Source organism: Aphelocoma coerulescens, chromosome 12 (assembly GCF_041296385.1).
Source record: "Aphelocoma coerulescens isolate FSJ_1873_10779 chromosome 12, UR_Acoe_1.0, whole genome shotgun sequence".
Taxonomy (NCBI): Eukaryota; Metazoa; Chordata; class Aves; order Passeriformes; family Corvidae; genus Aphelocoma; species Aphelocoma coerulescens.
The window spans coordinates 3,710,880-3,728,589 of record NC_091026.1 but is presented as its reverse complement, the minus strand read 5'-3'; positions in this window follow the sequence as shown (position 1 = coordinate 3,728,589).

Genomic DNA, 17,710 nt, shown 5'->3' with positions numbered 1-17,710 from the left:
CTTGCCGAGACACGGGTTCACTACAGACCCCGGGGTGCCACTTCCCAACTTAGCCCTCTTCCTCTGCCTCCTCCCTGCCTCCTGGATAAAGGCACTCCCTGGCATTGCACCAGCTGTGCCTCCCTCCTAGTTCAGTGAAGGCATCCTTGTCCTCCCAAGGTGCCTCTCCCATGGAGACAGGAAAATTGATGAACTCCCCCTGCCCCGGCATCAGGCAGGTGCAGGGTGTCCCTGCTCGTCACCCCTTGCTTTCCAGGGGTCCCGCTGATTGTTCTAGAAGCCATTGATCTGGATTTTCCAGGAGCATGCCTGCAAAGACATGAATGAGAAAAGGCCAAAAGAACGGTTTGTGCTTCTCTTCTAGCTGTTTTTTTCAATTTATTTATTTGCTAGTAGGAAGGCATGGACCAAACTGGCAAAAGTGCCTTTCATGTGGGAAAAGCATCCTCCTGCATTTGACTTCTGAGTCGAGGACTGGTTCAAGCTCTCCAGTCAGCTGCACGCAGAAAACTCCCACTGAATTCTCTGGGTTTCCATCAGAGTCAGTGTAAAAGCTGACGTTTCTCAGGAGCTTAACACTAACTTTTCCATTTAATACTAAATGTCAAAGTTGTTAGTTCATAGGGTGACAGGATAATTGAGGTTGGGAGCCACGTGTGGTGGTCTCCAGTTTTATCTCCTGTTCCCAACACTGATCAGCAAGAGCATCAAATCAGGTTCCTCTGGGATTTCTCCAGACAGGTGTCAGGGAAAACGTCGCTCCACCTGGGGCAGCTTTTGAATCTGTCCAGTGCAAGAGAGCCCACAAGCTCTCTGGGCAGCCGACTGCCAGGGGCAGGAGCCCTGGAGTGGCACTGCCTGAACAGCCCCTTTCTGCCAACAGTGCCACCCTCGATGGCTGCCCCAGGGCCTGGCATCTGACCCTGCACTTGCTGCAGGAGCCCCTGCCCTGGTTGGGCTCTGACCAAAGGCTCGGACCCATCTCAGAACCTCGGTTCCCAAGGGGGCAGCCTCAAATGGGTGGCGTGGGACTGAGGCCATCGCTGCCCCCATTTTGGGTGCACGTTGCTGATGTCAGAGTGGCCATTGTGACCCGTGCGACCAAGGCCACAAGAGGGAACGCTGAGCTCAGGCCAGCGTGTGTCAGTGCGACCTGACAACGGGAGGGGAAGGTAGGACAGGGACAGGGCTGCCCAGGGGCCAGAGGGGCCCCACACCTCGGGGCTCTGGGCCTGTGCTGCAGGCTCACCTGCCTCTTCCTTCCCAGACGCAGCAGAGGAACATCCACGGGAGACAGCAGTGTTCCTCGACGCTGTGACGGGAGGAGAAGGCGGACTGGAGCAGGGCTCACGCAGGGCTCACCAGGGAGTAGTGCCCTCGTGGCTCTGGGCCTGTTCTACAAACTCCCCACACTCTTCTTTCTCCCACAAAAGGAGAGGACGAGCCCCTGGAGAAGACCGCGGTGGTTCTGCACAGGGACTCACTGCTGACAAGAGCCATGGCAGAAGGGAAGCAGGAGGCCCCTGATGCCAGAGAGCCAGGTGAGGGCAAAGCAGCCCTCCCGCAGGCTGGCACAGGGGCTGTCGGGGCAGCCAGCGTGGGGCCCGGAGCGGAGGCAGGGGGAGGCAGGAGCTGCCCAGCCATGCTGGGGCTGGGAGCCTCCTTCCTCCCCAAGGGGGGCCCAGCCGGGCCAGGGGGCAGCTGTGGGGACACCCGTGCCCGCGCTGTCCCCTGCTCCCCAAGGCCTCCAGGCCTGCCCATCAGCCAGGCAGGCAGGGCCAGAGCAGCCCTTGGGGCCGATGCTGCGGGCTAAGAGCCCCGCAGAGGTGCCCGGTGCCATTGGCTCTGTCCCCTGCAGCATGCCTGCTGTGCCGCCGCGCAGAGGCTGACCCGGACATCTGCGGCGACAAATGGGAGAAGCACGGGCTCTGTGCCCACGTCTTCTGCCTGGTGAGCTGCGCTGAGCCTCTCTCCAGCACTGCAGTGGGCAGCCCCTGCCACTCTCTCCTCATCAGCTCCCTGCCTTTGCCACAGAATTTCGCCAGCCTCATTTTTCAACAAGACAGTGATCGGATTGGACTCAAGGGGTTTCGCCCTCGCGATATCCAACTTGCAGTCAGCCGGGCGGCTCAGCAGGTGAGAGCCTGACAAGAGCAGGGAGGCTTGTGCCAGGCGAGGTTTGCCAGGGCTTAGCCCAGACCCCACAAAAGAAAGGCCGGCCCTTCCCACCAGCTGTGGGACAAAAGTCTGGCTCCCAGCAGCTCCACAGAGGCTCTGGCACAGGAGCCTCTTCCTCCAGGCGGGTCTGTGGGCTGAGACCCAGCAGCGGCCACAGTCCTGCGCCCTGCCCGGAGCCGTGGGGCTGCCTGGGGAGGCCCGAGGCTGCCTCTGATGGGGCTGCTTGGCTCTTTCCAGCACTGCTGCGTCTGTGGGGAGACTGGGGCCACCATCATGTGCTGTCACGAAGACTGCGACAGATGGTTCCACCTGCCCTGTGCCAAGGAGGGTCACTGTGTGACTAACTACATAACCCCATACAGGTACGTCCTCTCCCGTTCTGGCCACCCCTGCAGAAGGACCCAGCACGTCTCACTTTGCCCATCCCTTTTCCCCCAGGTCCTACTGCCCTGAGCACTCCCCAGAACAGGATGCGACGGTGATTCCGGAGCCGGGCACCGAATGCCCCATCTGCATGGAGCCTGTGGAGGAGAGAAAGAGCTACACAACACTGGTGTGCCCAGCGTGCAAAAGGGCCTGGTTCCACAGGGACTGCATCCAGGTAGGAGCCATTCCCGCAGCCCCGGGGCACAGCAGGTGCTCAGCAGCACCAGGGCCTTGCTCACACTGCTGCTGTTTGCCCTGCAGGGACAGGCCTTGCGCGCTGGTGCATTGTACTTCCAGTGCCCCCTCTGCAGAGACGATGATGAGTTTCTTGTCCAAATGTTCATCATGGGGATCCGAATCCCCTTCAGGTCGGTGTCCTTCTGCCTGGCTCACAACACAGGAGGGGGCAGCTGCTGTGCCAGGGCCTGCCCCCGCAGTCCTGGCCCTGCCCTGTCCCGTGAGTTTGGGCTTCAGCTTCACGCAAGACTTGGAAAAGCACTGGAGGAAGAGCAGGGACAGCCTGTACCTCCAGGATGGTGGAGCAGCACGAGCTCATCGGCTTCTCCTTTCCTCATCAGAGAGCCAACATGGGAGGACAACGATGCCTTTGCAGAATTAGGAGACAGGCACAGCCAGTGCAATGCCAGGAAGTGCCTTTATCCAGGAGGCAGGGAGGAGGCAGAGGAAGAGGGGTAAGTTGGGCAGCTGCACCCCAGGGCTCTGCAGGGAACCTGTGTCTTGGCAAGGGCTCGAAGCAGAAGGAGCCAGAAGAAGAGCTCAGCCGGACAATCCCGAGCTGTGGACGCTTTGTCCTCAGTGCCATGAAACCATTTGTTTTCCCAGGCCCTGGGAACTGCTCCTGTGCTCCTCCTGTGCTGCTGAGGGCACCCACAGGCGCTGCTCTGGCCTCAGAAACGACACACCCAGCTGGGAGTGCGACAGCTGTGCTGATCTGGGCACAGGTATGAGGCAACGCAGCTGCGTGGCCCTGGGCTGGGGTCAGTGCCAAGGCTGGGCTTGGCAGAGCCTGTCCGCTCCTGGAGGGCTGGGGGCACCGCACTGGCCTGGCCTGGCCCAGGCCTGCTGGGCCCCTCTCATTCCTTCTTCCCCTTACAGCCCCCAGGGATGAGCCGGAGCTCTATGCCCCCAGGGATGAACTGGAGCTCAATGTCCCCAGCCTGGCTGGACAGTCAGGATTGGAACCTTCCCATGGATTGGAGCCTTCCCATGGCTCTGCACAATCCGAGGCCATCAGCCCCAACTCTGGCATCCTGGCACCATCGGGTGTGCCTCCCCTGTCTCCATCTCCAGAGACCAGCAAACGCAGCAGCGTCCAACATGCACCAATGGGGCAGCTGCTGCAATCTTCCTCGCTGGAGAGCAGCAGCCCCTGCATGGAGAGTGAGGTGACATCAAGGTCATCAGACACCAGCCATTCCAGAAGCTCTGGGTCTGACCGCAGGCGAAATCGCTCTCGCCGGCAAAGCTGGGCCTCAAATCCACCTGTCCGATCGAGGAGTCGCCGTGACAGGAGCCAGAGCACAGCACCAAGGGCTGAGAGGCCCAGGCACAGAAGGACACCATCGGAGACATCCCCCAGACGCAGCCGCACCCGCCAGCGACGTCGGGCCTCAAATCCACCGGTGCGGTCGAGGAGTCGCCGTGACAGGAGCCGCAGGACAGCACCAAGGGCTGAGACGCCCAGGCCGAGGGAGACAGCATCAGGGACATCCACCAGGAGCAACCGCTCCCGCCAGCGACGTCGGGCCTCAAATCCACCTGCCCGGTCGAGGAGTCGCCGTGACAGGAGCCAGAGCACAGCACCAAGGGCTGAGAGGCCCAGGCACAGAAGGACACCATCGGAGACATCCCCCAGACGCAGCCGCACCCGCCAGCGACGTCGGGCCTCAAATCCACCTGCCCGGTCGAGGAGTCGCCGTGACAGGAGCCAGAGCACAGCACCAAGGGCTGAGAGGCCCAGGCACAGAAGGACACCATCGGAGACATCCCCCAGACGCAGCCGCACCCGCCAGCGACGTCGGGCCTCAAATCCACCGGTGCGGTCGAGGAGTCGCCGTGACAGCAGCCGCAGGACAGCACCAAGGGCTGAGACGCCCAGGCGTAGGGTGACATTGTCGGAGACATCCACCAGGAGCAACCGCTCCCGCCAGCGACGTCGGGCCTCAACTCAGGCCTCGAAAAGCAGCATGTAGTGTCATCTTTTCTTTCTAGTCCGTCTGCTCTCTGCCGTAAGTGAAGGTGAGGAAGCTCAATACAGGGACCTTGAGATTTGCAGGTCTCTGAGAAAAGTGTATTAACTCTTGACATTGCTATTGGCAGGAATCTGTGCTAAATACCTGATTTCTATGTTACCACCTATTAAGTGAAAAGTCACTTAAGGGGGTGGCTAATTAAAAAGGACACTTGCTCCTGCCTTTAGACTCAAACCTCAGATGTTTCCCCACTGCTTCCCCTTGATAGTGAACCACTCCTTAATGGGCTTGGATACGTTTAGGGAGACAGAAGAGCAAGGTGGCTCTTAGGGAAGCTGTCTTTGGAAAGGACATGTGCTGTGTTGCTATCCTTGAACAATCTGATTTCAGGAAAGCCAAAAGGAAGAAGAAAGAAGAGAGTGAGACACTGCCTCAAGTGTCTGAAGAAATCTATTACGACATTGCTGCTGATTTAAAAGACTTGTTTGGACCTTCAAAGAACAAACCAGAAAACACTGAGGACATACCCTTGGGACAAAGAGGATGCGCAGGACTCTGTCCCAGCTGACCATCTGGGACCTTTGCCTGCGAACGACGTAGCTCAGGAGTCGAGTGCTTTCACTTTTCCTTCTTCGGAGACACACAGGAGTCGGGCATGAAAGAAGGTAACAGCAGAACCCTTCTAACGGTGCCATTCCTAGGAAGAGCTTAAGGCAGGCACTGCAGAGCAATACGGTGTAAAGAGGGTCTGGATCCAGGGGATTTTCAGCGGCAGAAGCCAGTAATTAGGCAGAAGCATTCTGATCTTCATTTCTACTTGCCAGGCTTGCGGTAGATTAAGGAGAGGTAACTCGTGCTTGCATCTCAGAGTTCTGAAAGGCGGGCTTTGAGAGAGAAGGCAGTGGGGTCTTTGCAGAGTGGTGAAAAAGCTTGTTGTCATCCCCTAAATTTCTCAAACAGGGAAAAAGGTGACACACCAGTCCTGGCAAGTTTCATAGAACCCAACCAGATTGCAAAGAAAATGTGTGTTAATGTAGAGTGAAGAGCAAAATCCTGGAGCTGACCCCAAGATTCAAGAATATTTTATTAGTTACTGAATTCTATTCTTGGACCTTTAGAGAATGGAAGCTGAATGACACATCATCATTGGCATGTCCTAACCTCAGATAAAATGAGGCCTTATGAAATGAAGATGAAACAATATTAAATCAAGTCACAGTCTTGTAGGAAAGAAAAGAAACTGTGCAAAGTTACCCAAAAGATTAAAAAACCCAAGGTGCTTTGTGTGCAACAGCACAAAGCAACAAGCCCCCCACACTTCTGCTGAATTCAGAAGGTAGTTAGTGTCTTCTGAATGCAGCGATCAAGGTTTAGGAATACGTGGGAGATGCCTAGAACAAAGGGGAAAATACTGGAGCAGAGATTTAGCTCAGAAAATCTGAGGGGAGAAGATTCTGTCCTTCCTAAATCTGCCTTCTCCAGTGTAAGTATTTCACTTGAAAGGAAGGACTTTTCCTGGCAAGTAGAGGAATAACCTGGTTTTGGCTTTTTTTTCTTTTTTGGTGCTGTTATATTGCAGAGCCTTACATACTGGGACCAATAAAACCGGTAAAAGTCACGTGGCAAGAGGATCCACGTTTCCAAGACAGCAGTTCTGAGAGTGATGATGAGCCTGAGCCATCAGAAATTGGAAAGGACCGAGAAATGCAAGTTCCATTTGTATTGGTTCTCTCCTTGGTTGTCGTAGTTGGATGCTGTGGGCATATTAAGAGCAGCACTCAGGAAATGGGAAACGGACGTTGCACACCTCTGAGCAGTGAAAGTCATCTTGGACAAACCGTTTGTGCTGCACAGAGTCAAAACTCCCAGCAGCCCCTTTGATGTGAAGTTGAATATGAAGAGAGAGAAGTTGAGCACAAGAAATTAACTGGGTCGTTTTGGGTTGACCAAACCCAATCTGAGTTTGGCCAAAAGCCAAAGACACAGTCAGTTTTCTTTTAAAAAGTGGGGGTTTTTATAGAAGGCTCTGTTTGGTTACTGTGGAGTAAAGCTCTTCAATGTTTACCGTTTCTCTGAAGCGCTGCAGCTTTAACTCATGTTCATGGAATTTGGTAGTGCCTTTTAGGATGCTAAAATCCCTTTGTACTTGTCCAGGTTTCTTTCTTTACCCCACACGGAAAGTGCTAGAGTTTTCTTCCTCTCCAAAGATGATGAACGCCTAAGAGGTACAACTGAACTTATTCACCCCTTTTGTATTTTTTTCCTTTTAAACTCTTACTGGAATTCAGTGAGGAAAAAATGCTGCCCGCTTATGAATGGTTTGTAGTCAACATTTGCCACCCTTACTTGGGGTCTAGGTTGTGGTAGCAGCCCGTGAGGAAGTCCTGGCAAAATAAAGGCTGAGCAGCTGTCTGGCTTTCTTGTCTTTCAGATAATTGCCTAGTAAATATCTGGACTTTTGGAGATTACCAAAAAAATAGTCACTGGACAAGTTGCCTAGACATTTTGGATCCTTTTCAGCATATATATAATCTTAGTGCTCTGTAGTCTTCCAGCCTATCTGATTTACAGCGCGTGTTAAAATGGAGATCTCAGTCCTTAGCCAGCATCAGTTTTCATCCTGGTGTTGAGCTTTTACTGGAGCAGCTGCTATTTCACTGCAATCTAGATTTCAGCATGTTCAGGAGAACTGCTGCTGCCTTTCATTCTTCGTAGTACACGAGGCTGTAACACAGAACATTTCTGTTGGAGCCCACGTGTGGTGGTGGGGGGAAGAGAATAGGAAGGATGCGAAGAATAGGGCTGCTGACTTTATTGCTGTGTTGCTCATGAGTGATCCAAGCAGCAGCAGCAGCAGAAGTGTTTAACCCTTATAATTGGTTCTTTGTTTTGTGCAGAAGGCCCAAAGTTATTTTGTAGATCTGTAGAGCTCAGTGAAGAAAAAGAGGATTGGGAAGACAGACGTAGATTATTGCTTGAGGTGAGTGTGAAACGTCCGTTCCCTGGTAACTGTGGCTGAAAGCTGAGCATGAGGAGGGAACAGGGCTATGAATCTGCATGAGAAATTAATTCAGGACCTCAACAAGAGCCTGAAACTTTGTAATTACCAGAGAACAAAAGTGGTTTAGTATACTGGTGTGTATAACATCAGGTTGTGACGTCACTCAGGTAAACCACTAAATCTCTGCACGTTACAGGACAGGACCAGCGACTTAACTGTACATAAAGAAAGTGTTCAAGAGAAAGAGTGAATTTAGAGACTTCTCCTAATAGTGGATTCAGAAACTTCTAATAATAATACGTTGGATTTTCACTATTTTCAGGAATGCCGGAAGAAGCATAAGGACGCCAAAAGAAAAGTGAAAGCAAACCAATAAAGCTTCTTTTACTGATGAGAAGTGTGTCATGTTTCTTCCTTGAAGAAGTTGCCAAACAATGTTACTTTGGAAATCCTTTCCAAGATCTAATAGGAAAAACTATTGGCCAACACTGTCAGCCTGTGTTTCTGAACAGGTATACATGTCCTGTGTCAATTCAAGGTTTGTACCAGGGGTTGGGGTTTTCTGTGTGTAGGGCTTCAATGTCAGTTGCTTCTCGGCCGGACTTTTGATAATTAGATCATGTAACGAAGACAACATTTTACTGTGTCCTCCTGTCCAGTGCTGCACAGGGTTGGGAAAGAGCAGGTAGCTCTGTGTCTATACATAACTTGCAGGGGCAGCACAGGAGCAGCTCCCAGGGCCTGGGGAACAAGGAGGTTCATGGCGCCGAGGACAAAGTGTCCAGAGCTCGGCATTGTCCGGCTGAGCTCTTCTGGTTCCTTCTGCTTCCAGCCCTTGCCGAGACACGGGTTCACTACAGACCCCGGGGTGCCACTTCCCAACTTAGCCCTCTTCCTCTGCCTCCTCCCTGCCTCCTGGATAAAGGCACTCCCTGGCATTGCACCAGCTGTGCCTCCCTCCTAGTTCAGTGAAGGCATCCTTGTCCTCCCAAGGTGCCTCTCCCATGGAGACAGGAAAATTGATGAACTCCCCCTGCCCCGGCATCAGGCTATTACCGCAGGCCTGGTTCCTACGGTATAGCACCGTGTCCCGCAGCCATAGGGAGGAGGAGGAGGAGAAGATCCAGCAGGCAGGAGTTGTGCAGCAAGATTGATTTATTTAATTATTTTACAAACTCTTTTATAGACTTTTTTCTTCATAGACTAATTGGACAAAGGGCCAGCCACCCCTTGGGGGTGATTGGCTAAAATCCTAAAATATCCATTGTCAAAATATTTTTCTACTATACCATAAACAAGACTTTTCAAGGTTGCAGGTGGCTTGGTTGTTTACATTCCCTGCTACCTCTTCTGTGAGAGAGAAAAGTCTCTCACGGTCTTAGAAAATAACAAGAAAATCCTCGCTAGCAGCATTTTTGTATCTACAATTCCCCCTTTTTGTTTTATAAGATAACAACTCTACTATTAATGCCAAATAGAAATCTACATCAGTTATTAATTCTAAATATGTCCTTAAGGCTTTAACTATCTGACTCCATAACAAGAAATTTAAAGTTCAGTCTCTGCTTGTGGAAGGACCATCCCAGTCTCTGCTTGCAGAAGGACCATCTGCCTGATGGTTGACATCCTGGTCATCATCAGAAGAGCCATTAGGCTGATGCTCTACATTCTGGTCGCCATTTGGATGATTGGCGTTCTGGTCATCATTTGGAGGTTGCCTGTTCTGCCTCTGGTGCCGTAGGTCAGGGCGAACGCATTTTGAAGGTAGCCACTGTATCCCAGTATCTGTGGAAACGCAAGCATACCCACGACCCCAGACGATAAGCTCATGTGGGCCTTCCCACTGGTTAGTGAGTAAATTCCGCACCCAGACTTTTGCCTGGGGCAGTTGTCTGTCACCTGCAGACTGCAATGAGAAAAAATGATTCAGAATAACAGGATTATTTGAATTTTGTGGTACTGTAAGGTGATTAATGGTATACAAAGCTTTTGCTAGTCGGCTCTGTGGGGTTTCTCCATGCATTCCCCTTTTCTGTTTGTCCAAAACACGCTTCAAGGTACCATGAGCGCGTTCAACAATGGCTTGGCCAGTAGGAGAATGTGGGATACCAAAGGTATGGTCTACACCCCACAGGTGTAAAAACTGCCGCGTCTTCTCCGAGGCGTAGGCAGGACCATTATCGGTTTTCACAGAAGCTGGCACGCCCAGGACTGAGAAAGCCAATTTCCAATGGGCAATGACATCACGGCCCTTCTCTCCAGTGTGAGCAGTAGCCCACATAGCCAAGGAGAAAGTGTCAATAGACACGTGCACATATTTCAGCCGACCAAATTCTGGGATGTGAGTTACATCCGTTTGCCAAATCTGCAAGGCTTTCAGCCCTCTGGGGTTTACCCCCGCTGGCAAAGGCGCAGCAAGTCCATGACAGTCAGCACAAGCGCTGACAATGTCGCGCGCCTCGGTTGGCGTTAAATGAAACTGCTTCTGCAGGGTATGTGCACTTTGATGGAAGAAACCGTGCGATGCCTTGGCTTGTGCAATTTTGTCAGGCTGAGGCCCTACCCATGCAGGGTTTGCCAGCATGTCAGCCCTGGCATTGCCTTCCGTTAGAAACCCTGGTAAATTGGTGTGGCTTCGAATGTGCAGAATGTAATACGGATGCACTCGAGCCCGAATTGCAGACCACAAGGTTTGCAACAGCGAAAACAGAGCCGCATTATTCACCTCCTTCAGAAGGGAACAATCTAAGCGTTGGGTGATCTCTGCTACATAAGCAGAGTCAGTAACCAAATTCAAAGGTTCCTGTGAGAATCGCTGAAAAGCCATGGTAACAGCCCTTAGTTCAACTAACTGAGCAGAGTCTGACTCGGATTGGTGTGTTAATGAACCACCTCAAAGGCAGCGTAGGATACTGTGCGCTCTTACACACAGTGACCCCTGCTAAAATTTGTCCCAATCCGTACGCCCCAAGCTGCCAACACATCCCGTCCCCAAAGGTTACAGGAAGTGGTAGTAACATAAGGCCTAATTGTAGCTGTGTGTCCCTCTGAATCCTTCACCACCACAGGCCGTTCACTTAAATAGCTCTGTGTGGTTCCTCCTAATCCTGCGATGGCCGATCCCACCGGGGCTAAAGGCCATGAGGGAGGCCACGCAGAGAAGGAGATGACAGTTACATCAGCACCCGTATCAATCAAACCTCGAAGCTGAATCCGGGGTGGTTGGGCGCTTGGCAGGACCAGGGTACATGTCATCTGTGGCCTTTGGTCAGAGATGTCTGCAGTCCAGAAGGCCTGCGGAAGTCCCGTAGATCCACTGCCGTTATCTTCCTGAGTTTGTTCTACCCTGGGGACACAAGACTTAAAAGGCATTAATTTAGCAAGGCAGGTCTTTTCAGGAATAGTGACAGGGGGTTTTTGCGTGGAGACCATAGCGCAAATCTGGCCTTTAAAGTCAGCATCAATAACTCCTGAGTGCACTAAGATTCCTTGATGGGCAACATCAGGTTTTCCCACCAGCATCGCACTGGATCCCTGGGCTAAGGGTCCATATGCATCCAAGGGAACCTTATAAATACCGCTAGAGTCTAAGACGACTGTGGCTGCGGTGTGGACGTCAAACCCGTCTGATCCGTGGGTGCCGTCTGATCCCTGGGTGCTGTCTCTAGGGTGGCTGGGTAGGCCTGTGCCTGTACCTGTGCCACTCTCTGGGGGAGCGACTGCATCGGAGAGCAATTCCCCCTCCTTGCACCCCGGCGGAAGTTTCCCGACAAAGGCCGACCATCGGCATGAGTCCGGGATCTACAGTAGCCCGTACAATGGCCTGGCCTGCCACACCTCTTGCACTGGGGGATCGGTGTGTTCTCTTTTTGGCTCGGCTTAGGCCGCTTCCGTTTCTTCACCTGTTTTGGTGGCTTTGGTTCACGACCAGAAGATGCGTGAACAGGCTGCAGGAACGCAGCCAAGGCAGACCTTTTCTGGTTCCCAGATCCCACCTTAGCACAGGCCTCGACCATGTCTGTTACCTCAGGGTCCCCTGGTAAGGCATCTATGATTTTTCTGCACTCCTCGTTTGCGTTATCTCTCACTAACTGCCTTAACAACATCTGTCTTAACCCGTCATCCTCAACCTGCTTCTCAAGAGAAGCAGCGACTTTCTCTACAAAAGAGAGGAATGACTCTGATTTGCCTTGAACTATTTCAGTGTATCGCTTTCTGGGCGCAGACAACTCTATGGTTTTCAACAGGGCAGCCATGCCGACCTGTTGAGCTTGCTGCAGGATGCTAGAGGGCAAATTACCCTGTAGACTGGGATCAGAGAAGGGACCAGTCCCCATCAAAGCATCCACTCCTGCTGTCTGTCTAGGATCAGCAGCAGGGAGCTGCATATTTGCTAATGCAGTCTTGCCGGCCAGCTTTCTCCAGGTTTTCTCAAAAACTGTAAATTGTACAGGTTGAAATAGAATTTGACCTAAGTGTCTGATATCAAATGGAGAAAGCAAATCTGTATTTATCACCCTTATTATCTGCATAACCTCAGCAGAACCTAGCCCATATTGTGCCACCTTGGATTGGAGGTCCTGGGCAACTTTCCAGGCAATTACCTCATGCTTGTCATGCTCCCCTGAATCTGGGAGAGCCTTATACACTGGGAAAGCTTGGATCTCCCCTTTAGGGGAAGCACTACCATCCTGAACTTCTGGCACCGCCTGTGGATGGAGCGTAACAGCTCCCCGGTTACCCCCAGAATCCTCAGATCTATATGGCATTCCAAGGATTTTTAATGACCTCCAGTCACCCTCCTCCAATGCTCGCATCTTAAGGGACTCTAAGAAGCGATTATAATGCGTCGGACGCACTGTTACTGTGCAGTCCTGAAAGGTCCAGGGGCGAGACCGGCGCAGCCTTTTTCTTCGCCGCGCGGCTACAGCCGCCTGACGACCTGGGGCCAGCACCTCATCTGCCTCACTGCCTGACGAGGAATCATCAGGCAAAGGCAACTTTGGGGTGCTGGGAGTGAACAGAAATTTACGTGGAGGGGCACTTTGGCTAAGTTCGCTAGAGGCAGAACAGACAGGACAGACTGCAGCTGGCTGCGCGGCAGTTTTTGCACCAGTTTCTATACGGGAGGCCGTCTCGGCCAGCCCCGACCGAACTGGTACTGGAACTGCTGCCGCTGTCTCTGAGGCTACAGCTGCTCTCGGCGCCGCCGCCTCTGGCACAGCAGCTGCGTTCGGCGCGGTCGCCGCTGCCGCTGCTGTTTCGCGCTCCCCAGCCGCGCTCGGCGCTGCTGCCGCTGGCCCGCTCTCGGCGGTCGCTCTGGGCGCTTCCCCCCCTGCCCGCTGCTCCGCAGCCGCCGTCTCTGGCCGCGTCTCCGCAGCCGCGTCCGGGTTTTCCCGCGGCTGCGCCGCTTCTGGGTTCGCCGCCGGCCGCGCCGTTTCTCGGCTCGGAGCCGCGTCTCCCGCAGATGGCGGGGGGGGGGCGCGGGCGGCGCTGGTTCGGGCATTCGCCGATCTAGCAGGGTGAGGAGTTCCTCCATCCTTCGGGATAGGTTTGGCAGCTCCATCAGAAAAGGCAAATGCTGCATTAAAAGGTCGATGGCTCGGTTCTGCGACTGCGCAGAACAGTCCAGCGCCAGGGAGGGCAGCGGACCACACCCAGGGAGTCCCGGGGCAGGCACGCCCGGCGCTACGCCGGCTAAGAAGTTAGATCCAGGTCCATACGGAACCGAGCTAGGAGCCTCTCTGGGCATCCAAGTGGCTAAGCCGCTGATCTGAGGCCCTGGATAAGCCGTGGCCGCTGCCCAGCCGAACGGCAAGGCAGGCTGTGCGCCCTCCTGCTGCCTTGACCCCACCGCCTCTGGCGGCGCGGGGTCCCTGGGGGCTGTGGAGTCCTGCGATTGTGCAGGGTGAGCCGGCGCAAGCTCTGCCTGTGGAGCCGGGGGGGGTTTTCTGAATCCATTATCATTTTCCCCGGAAACCCAGTCAACGGGGCCCCCCTCGGACATTCCTCCGTCACTCATCACCGAGATAGGCGAGCCAGCCCTGCTATCACAGTCAAGGTCTGTCAGCAGGATAAATAATGAACGCCAGGTTTTGTATAATTCTAACGCTGCTGAGTCCCCAGTCGGGAGCTCCTGTCGGACAGCGCATCCGAGTTCCTGCCATAAGGCAAAGTCCAGGGCAGTATCTCTGTCCATGGAAATCCCTTTTAAAGTAGCCCAGTCTAATAATTCCCGAACTGAGTTTTCAGGAATGGAGGTGCGCAATATGCTAAACACACCTTTCCAGACCAGCATCGCAGCTTCGGTTTGTGAGCCGCTGTTTGCCATTTCTCAGTTCTGTCGGACCTCCCGGTCCCGGGGGACAAAGGAGAACAGCGTACCTCTAGAGGAATTCGGCTCGGCTCGCAGCAGCAGGACACGTCAGAGAGTGCAGATCACGTCGGGCAGCACCAAATATTACCGCAGGCCTGGTTCCTACGGTATAGCACCGTGTCCCGCAGCCATAGGGAGGAGGAGGAGGAGAAGATCCAGCAGGCAGGAGTTGTGCAGCAAGATTGATTTATTTAATTATTTTACAAACTCTTTTATAGACTTTTTTCTTCATAGACTAATTGGACAAAGGGCCAGCCACCCCTTGGGGGTGATTGGCTAAAATCCTAAAACATCCATTGTCAAAATATTTTTCTACTATACCATAAACAAGACTTTTCAAGGTTGCAGGTGGCTTGGTTGTTTACATTCCCTGCTACCTCTTCTGTGAGAGAGAAAAGTCTCTCACGGACTTAGAAAATAACAAGAAAATCCTCGCTAGCAGCATTTTTGTATCTACATCAGGCAGGTGCAGGGTGTCCCTGCTCGTCACCCCTTGCTTTCCAGGGGTCCCGCTGATTGTTCTAGAAGCCATTGATCTGGATTTTCCAGGAGCATGCCTGCAAAGACATGAATGAGAAAAGGCCAAAAGAACGGTTTGTGCTTCTCTTCTAGCTGTTTTTTTCAATTTATTTATTTGCTAGTAGGAAGGCATGGACCAAACTGGCAAAAGTGCCTTTCATGTGGGAAAAGCATCCTCCTGCATTTGACTTCTGAGTCGAGGACTGGTTCAAGCTCTCCAGTCAGCTGCACGCAGAAAACTCCCACTGAATTCTCTGGGTTTCCATCAGAGTCAGTGTAAAAGCTGACGTTTCTCAGGAGCTTAACACTAACTTTTCCATTTAATACTAAATGTCAAAGTTGTTAGTTCATAGGGTGACAGGATAATTGAGGTTGGGAGCCACGTGTGGTGGTCTCCAGTTTTATCTCCTGTTCCCAACACTGATCAGCAAGAGCATCAAATCAGGTTCCTCTGGGATTTCTCCAGACAGGTGTCAGGGAAAACGTCGCTCCACCTGGGGCAGCTTTTGAATCTGTCCAGTGCAAGAGAGCCCACAAGCTCTCTGGGCAGCCGACTGCCAGGGGCAGGAGCCCTGGAGTGGCACTGCCTGAACAGCCCCTTTCTGCCAACAGTGCCACCCTCGATGGCTGCCCCAGGGCCTGGCATCTGACCCTGCACTTGCTGCAGGAGCCCCTGCCCTGGTTGGGCTCTGACCAAAGGCTCGGACCCATCTCAGAACCTCGGTTCCCAAGGGGGCAGCCTCAAATGGGTGGCGTGGGACTGAGGCCATCGCTGCCCCCATTTTGGGTGCACGTTGCTGATGTCAGAGTGGCCATTGTGACCCGTGCGACCAAGGCCACAAGAGGGAACGCTGAGCTCAGGCCAGCGTGTGTCAGTGCGACCTGACAACGGGAGGGGAAGGTAGGACAGGGACAGGGCTGCCCAGGGGCCAGAGGGGCCCCACACCTCGGGGCTCTGGGCCTGTGCTGCAGGCTCACCTGCCTCTTCCTTCCCAGACGCAGCAGAGGAACATCCACGGGAGACAGCAGTGTTCCTCGACGCTGTGACGGGAGGAGAAGGCGGACTGGAGCAGGGCTCACGCAGGGCTCACCAGGGAGTAGTGCCCTCGTGGCTCTGGGCCTGTTCTACAAACTCCCCACACTCTTCTTTCTCCCACAAAAGGAGAGGACGAGCCCCTGGAGAAGACCGCGGTGTTTCTGCACAGGGACTCACTGCTGACAAGAGCCATGGCAGAAGGGAAGCAGGAGGCCCCTGATGCCAGAGAGCCAGGTGAGGGCAAAGCAGCCCTCCCGCAGGCTGGCACAGGGGCTGTCGGGGCAGCCAGCGTGGGGCCCGGAGCGGAGGCAGGGGGAGGCAGGAGCTGCCCAGCCATGCTGGGGCTGGGAGCCTCCTTCCTCCCCAAGGGGGGCCCAGCCGGGCCAGGGGGCAGCTGTGGGGACACCCGTGCCCGCGCTGTCCCCTGCTCCCCAAGGCCTCCAGGCCTGCCCATCAGCCAGGCAGGCAGGGCCAGAGCAGCCCTTGGGGCCGATGCTGCGGGCTAAGAGCCCCGCAGAGGTGCCCGGTGCCATTGGCTCTGTCCCCTGCAGCATGCCTGCTGTGCCGCCGCGCAGAGGCTGACCCGGACATCTGCGGCGACAAATGGGAGAAGCACGGGCTCTGTGCCCACGTCTTCTGCCTGGTGAGCTGCGCTGAGCCTCTCTCCAGCACTGCAGTGGGCAGCCCCTGCCACTCTCTCCTCATCAGCTCCCTGCCTTTGCCACAGAATTTCGCCAGCCTCATTTTTCAACAAGACAGTGATCGGATTGGACTCAAGGGGTTTCGCCCTCGCGATATCCAACTTGCAGTCAGCCGGGCGGCTCAGCAGGTGAGAGCCTGACAAGAGCAGGGAGGCTTGTGCCAGGCGAGGTTTGCCAGGGCTTAGCCCAGACCCCACAAAAGAAAGGCCGGCCCTTCCCACCAGCTGTGGGACAAAAGTCTGGCTCCCAGCAGCTCCACAGAGGCTCTGGCACAGGAGCCTCTTCCTCCAGGCGGGTCTGTGGGCTGAGACCCAGCAGCGGCCACAGTCCTGCGCCCTGCCCGGAGCCGTGGGGCTGCCTGGGGAGGCCCGAGGCTGCCTCTGATGGGGCTGCTTGGCTCTTTCCAGCACTGCTGCGTCTGTGGGGAGACTGGGGCCACCATCATGTGCTGTCACAAAGACTGCGACAGATGGTTCCACCTGCCCTGTGCCAAGGAGGGTCACTGTGTGACTAACTACATAACCCCATACAGGTACGTCCTCTCCCGTTCTGGCCACCCCTGCAGAAGGACCCAGCACGTCTCACTTTGCCCATCCCTTTTCCCCCAGGTCCTACTGCCCTGAGCACTCCCCAGAACAGGATGTGACGGTGATTCCGGAGCCGGGCACCGAATGCCCCATCTGCATGGAGCCTGTGGAGGAGAGAAAGAGCTACACAACACTGGTGTGCCCAGCGTGCAAAAGGGCCTGGTTCCACAGGGACTGCATCCAGGTAGGAGCCATTCCCGCAGCCCCGGGGCACAGCAGGTGCTCAGCAGCACCAGGGCCTTGCTCACACTGCTGCTGTTTGCCCTGCAGGGACAGGCCTTGCGCGCTGGTGCATTGTACTTCCAGTGCCCCCTCTGCAGAGACGATGATGAGTTTCTTGTCCAAATGTTCATCATGGGGATCCGAGTCCCCTTCAGGTCGGTGTCCTTCTGCCTGGCTCACAACACAGGAGGGGGCAGCTGCTGTGCCAGGGCCTGCCCCCGCAGTCCTGGCCCTGCCCTGTCCCGTGAGTTTGGGCTTCAGCTTCACGCAAGACTTGGAAAAGCACTGGAGGAAGAGCAGGGACAGCCTGTACCTCCAGGATGGTGGAGCAGCACGAGCTCATCGGCTTCTCCTTTCCTCATCAGAGAGCCAACATGGGAGGACAACGATGCCTTTGCAGAATTAGGAGACAGGCACAGCCAGTGCAATGCCAGGAAGTGCCTTTATCCAG